Source organism: Antennarius striatus, chromosome 4 (genome assembly GCF_040054535.1).
Source record: "Antennarius striatus isolate MH-2024 chromosome 4, ASM4005453v1, whole genome shotgun sequence".
Taxonomy (NCBI): Eukaryota; Metazoa; Chordata; class Actinopteri; order Lophiiformes; family Antennariidae; genus Antennarius; species Antennarius striatus.
The window spans coordinates 4,109,999-4,115,998 of NC_090779.1; positions in this window are offsets into that span (position 1 = coordinate 4,109,999).

The following is a 6,000-nucleotide window of genomic DNA, read 5'->3' on the forward strand; positions in this document are numbered from 1 at the left end:
CATAACACCGCTCGGGTTCAGATCAGGGAGGCCATGCCTCCCAATCACGCCCCTCCAAGTGTCTCCATCATTGCCGACGTGTGCGTTGAAGTCCCCCAGGAGAACAATGGAGTCCCCTGCAGGGATCCCTTCAAGGACCCCATTTAGGGACCCCAAGAAGGCTGAATACTCTGAACTGATATTTGGTGCATATGCACAAACAACAGTCAGAGTTTTCCCCCCCACAGCCTTAAGGCGTAGGGAAGCGACCCTCTCATCCACCGGGGTAAACTCCAACACATCGGCGCTCAGCCGGGGGCTTGTGAGTATCCCCACACCCGCCCTGCGCCTCACGCCTGACGCAACTCCGGAGTAAAACAAGGTCCAACCCCTATCCAGGAGTTTGGATCCAGAACCGAGGCTATGCGTGGAGGTAAGCCCCACCAGATCCAACTGGTAGCCAACTTCTGCCGCCCGGGTCTGGTCCATCGTGACCCCCTGTCGTCACTGCCACCCATATGGCAGCGTACCCGACCCCATCGGTCTGCCCTGCAGGTGGTGGGTCCACAGGGGTGGGAAGAATCCACGTTGCCTTTTCGGGCTAAGCCCGGCCGGGCCCCGTGGCAGACCCGGCCACCAGGCGCTCGCTGACGGGCCCTCCGTCCAGGCCTGGCTCCAGACGTGGGCCCCGGGCTTCCTCCGGGCAGGGTCACAGTTTTCCCTTTTCCGTTTTTCATGGGATATTTGAACCATTCTTTGTCTGGCCCTTCACCTGAGACCTGTTTGCCTTGGGTGACCCTACCAGGAGTACAAGACTCCCGACAACATAGCTCCCAGGATCCTTAGGGCACACAAACCTCTCCACCACGTTAAGGTGATGGTTCCTTGGTGGTGAATTATCTTAATGGCAAGAGAATCGACCGCATCACCCACTCAACCACTCTCCTTAAGATGAACATGTCCGGAAACAACCAGGAGGAGATCAGGTTCAACCTGATAAATTCACCACACTCCCCTGTGGTGCCTGGTTAAACCGCCACAACCCATAAATGGACTGGGGAAAGCAGGAAATAAAAGGCTGGAGTCCGTTTTGTGTTGAGTCTTGTCTTGTTCAAGCAAGTAACCACGCTCTTGCTCCTCGGGAAGAGGAGATACCTTGTCTTGCTCAGGTCCTCGAAGTGTATTGGGATCTGAGAACGGTTTTTAGTCAATCTCGTGCTGGAGGAGTCGCTGGCTGCTGGGATAATCAGACCTGCTGGAGCTGGGTTCTTTTTCGTGGGCAAGAAAGATGGTTCCCTCAGACCCTGTATTGATTACCGCGGGCTAAACGACATCACCATCAAGAACTGCTACCCTCTCCCTCTCATGTCCTCTGCTTTCGAGCTGCTCCAGGGAGCCACAATCTTCACTAAGCTGGACATACGCATTTGGTGTGTATAAGGGAGGGGATGAGTGGAAGACTGCGGTCAATGCTCCCACAGGGCACTGGGAGTACCTCGTGATGCCGTTTGGACTATCAAATGCTCCAGCAACCAGCAATTACCGATGTGCTCCGGGACATGTTAAATCGTTTTGTTTTCGTCTATCTGGATGAAGTTTTTTCTAGGTCCACAGAGGAACACATTGAGCACGTCCGGCAGGTGTTAAAAAGACTTTTGGAGAATCGTCTGTCAAAATTGAGAAGTGTGTTTCATGTTTCGGCCACTACCTTCCTGGGATTCAATGTTACTACCGGGTGCATCAGTATGGACCCTGCCAAGGTCAATGCTGTCTCGGAGTGGCCGATACCTAAGGATCGTAAGTCCAACGTTTCTTAGGCTTTGCTAACTTTTACAGACGCTTCATTTGAAATTACAGTTCGGTGGCTGCTCCTCTCACTGCCCTCACCTCCACAAAGATCCGGTACTGCTGGACAGAAAGGGAGGAGGAGACATTTCGAACACTAAAGGAACGATTTGTCACCGCTCCCATTCTAATCCACCTGAGGTCCAGTTCATTGTCGAGGTTGACACCTCGGATGTGGGGGTAGGGGCAGTCCTTTCTCAGAGGGCACAATCACCTGCCCCCCCCTCACCCTTGTGCCTTTTTCTCCCGTCGTTTGAGCCCTACAGAGAGGAATTACGACATAGGTAACCGGGAACTGCTGGTTGCATTTGAGGAGTGGCGGCACTGGCTCGAGGGTGCCAAACATCCATTTTTGGTCTGGACTGATCATAGAAATCTGGAGTAACTCCAAGCAGCCAAAAAGACTCAACCCCCGTCAAGCCATGTGGGCCATATTCTTTGCTCGTTTCAATTTTCACCTTGCTTATCGTCCAGGGGTCAAGAACATTAAGCCGGACGCTCTATCCCGACATTAGGAACAGGAAGGAGCTTCCCCTACGGACGACTCCATCCTGAGACCGGAGGTTTTCGCCAATGCTGTTACAATGGACATAGAGGATCAGGTGATAGCGGCCCAGGGAGATGGAGCTACTCCTCGTAACTGTCCTGTGAATTGTTTATTTGTAAATGTGTCAATGCGCAAGAGGGTTTTAGAATGGGGTCATGCTTCTAAATTTGTCATGTCATCCAGGGGCTCATCGTACTGCTAAGTTCATTGCCAGTAGGTTTTGGTGGTCTGATTTAAAAAGCGATGTACGAGACTTTGTATCTGCCTGCTCAGTCTGTGCCCAAAGCCAAGGACTCCCACCAGCACCCCGAAGGTTTCCTCCAACCAATTTCCTCCGGGATTAATAAAGTATCTATCTATCTATCTATCTATCTATCTATCTATCTATCTATCTATCTATCTATCTATCTATCTATCTATCTATCTATCTATCTATCTATCTATCTATCTATCTAACCGTTACCATCACCCATGGTCCCATATCTCACTAGACTTTATTACTGGTCTGCCGGCTTCCAATTATCACAATACTATACTAACTGGTGTGGACAGGTTTTCTAAAGCATTCCCCTGACCAAACGCCCTTCACAAAAAAAAACGCCTCTCTGCTTATCCAACATGTTGTGCAATTGCATGGCATTCCTTCGGATATAGTTACGGATCGGGGTTACAACCCCCAATCCAATGGCCAGACTGAGCAGGCAAATCAATGCATTGAAACGGTGCTTTTGTGCTAGGAATCCCTCATCTTGGAGCCAGGAACTACCGTGGGCGGAGTACGCTATTAATAGTCATACGTCTGCGGCTTCTACCCTATCTCCCTTTGATTGTTGTCTGGGGTATCAACCCCCCACTTTTTCCCAGTCAGGAGGAGGAAGTAGCGGTGCCGTCAGCGGAGGCATTCATGAGACGTTGCCGACGCACCTGTACTATAGCCCGTCTGTCTCTTTTGAGGGCGGCACCACGGATGAAACGTCTGGCAGACCGCAGACGCAGTCTGCGCCGTCCTATCGAGTGGGACAAAGAGTGTAGCTGTCCACTAGAGACATTCCTATCCGCGGTGGGCCTCGTAAGCTCTCCCCCAAGTTTATTGGTCCTTTTTCCCATTGTTCGCCCCACATCTGTGAAACTGAGACTGCCGTTAAACCATGCGCAAGATCCAACCGACCGTCCTTGTATCCAGGATAAAGCCAGCTGTCACCCACCACCTGAGTTCTGGTCCGGACCCCCCACCCTATGTTATCGATGGGGGTGAAAACTATACGGTGTGTGCGATCTTGAACTGCCGTTGTCAGGGGAGGGGAGCCCAGTACCATAACATCGAAGCTGGGTTCCTTCAAGGTTCATCCTGGACAGGTCCCTTTATCAGGGACTTTCACAAGGACCACCCATTGCCCAGGAGGTAAAAATGCTCGGAGGCGTTTCCTTGAGGCGGGGGTACTGTGATGATCTGCATCTGCTATGTTTTGTTTTGTATTTCCATACTCTCCTGACTTTGTCTTTTATTGGTTTTCAGTTCATGTACTTTCTGTTTTCTGTCACTGCCGTGTTCGTTATTCTTTGCACCTGGTTTGTTCTCCCCTAATACCAGCAAAGTGAAGCTCTAGCATAGACGTAAACAGTCGTTCCTCAGAAAATGAAGTAACACCTTCGACTCTGAAACGAGACACACACAATCGAAAACGATTAAATACACCTTACCCAATTCATCAAGATAGTCAACAAGAAAGTCTCATGGGTCTTTGAGGACTCTGGTTTTCTAGTGCTCAGTGTCCCTGCTTCCACGACACATCTATGTTATTAAACATACAATTACATAATGTTGGTCCTAGATTTTATCCACAATTAATTCATTATATTTTCATGTGTAAACTTAATTTTAACACACATTGACTAATCAATTCATGTTTACAGTATTTCATAGTTTCCTTGCAAAGTTTAGGGATTATGGGGGGGGGGGGCAGCATTAGTTCAGTCTGAGGGGACTTGGCTTGGGAATGAGAGTGGGGAGTGTGGACCGTATGTGAGTCAGGTCACAGTTCACCATCTGGGCACAGCTGAGGTGCTCTTGAGCAAAGTGCCAAACCTGGGTGTTTGACTTAATTTGTGTATATGTTTAAGTGTAAAGAAAATGTCACATTATGCGAATGTAATAATGTACCATTCCTATTGGCAATCTTGACCACCTTGGGAATGTTAATTTTTCATTTGGAAATTATATTTTGTTTTGATAGATTTTTTTTCTGCTTACACTTTGCTGGGCTGGATGTCATCACTGTTGTTTGTGGGTTGTGTTTATGTGGGATGTTTTTTTTTGCTGCTATGGCTTTTTCTTTTCAGGTACACCTGGCTTCTATTCCACCTTCAGCTCTGACTACACTTTTGATGTTAGATAATTCTTTTTGTTTTGATAGTTTGAGTATTTTGCGTTTGTCTCTTGTGGAGCATCTTTTTAACTATTATTTGTCTCGTAGTTTGCTGCTTCCCCACTTTTGTGCTCTTGAGCTCCCGCCACTTGCTACCACCAAGAAAGAGCTGTGTTTTACACGTTCTGTATTAAACTAGGTTTGAACCTGACACCGCTTGATTTCTGTTACTTGGGTCCCTTTTGAGGTTCTTTTTTGGCTGTACCAACTGTAATGCTATTGGTATATGTTTAAATGGGTACACAGGGTGCGATTTGTTGGTGGGCACCTCCCTCCCGTTTCTGCATCTCTACCTCTAAATCACACACATCATTACTGATGAGCGCAACAGAATGAATGTGTCCACATTGAACCAGGTATTCGTTATGTTGCTTTTAACAGGCAAAGATGTGGGTTTGTTTCCTGCTCAGAAGTTCACAGATATGTGGATTAAAGGAGATAACGCTACAGATAACGCCAACATCCATCAATCCATCTTCCACCGCTTACCCGTAGTCGGGTCGTGGGGGCAGCAGCTACAACAGGAAGCCCCAAACTTCCCTTTCCCGGCCACATCCACCAGCTCTTACAGGGGGATTCCAAATGCATTCCCAGGCCAATATTGAAATATAATCCCTCCACCTAGTCCTGGGGCTGCCTTGAGGTCTCCTCCCAGCTGGACGTGCCAGGAACACCTCCCTAGGGAGGTGCCCCAGAAGTATCCACACCAGATGCCCAAACCACCTCAGCTGACTCCTTACCACGCAAACCAGCAGCGGCTGTACTCTGGCCCTTCGCAAATAGCAGTGTTTCTCATCCTGTCTTTAAGAGAGACGCCAGCTATCGACCTGGAAAAAGCCCATTTCCGCTGCTTTTATCCGCAAATCTCGTTCTTTTGGTCATGACCCATCGCCTCATGACCATAGGTAAAGGTAGGAACGAAGATTGAACGGTAGACAGAGAGCTTTGCCTCTCGGCTTAGCTCCCTCTTTGTGACAACAGTGCAGTGAACCGACTGCAATACCGCTCCTGCTGCCCCTATTCTACGTCCATTCTCACGCTCCCTTGTTCCCTCACTCGTGAACAGGACCAAAAGATACTTGTACTCCTTCACTTGTGGAAGGACCTCATTCCCCACTCGGAGGAGGCAGTCCACTGGCTTCCTGCTACGGACCATGGCCTCAGATTTGGAGGATCCCCTGCGCTTCACATTCCGCTGCAAAC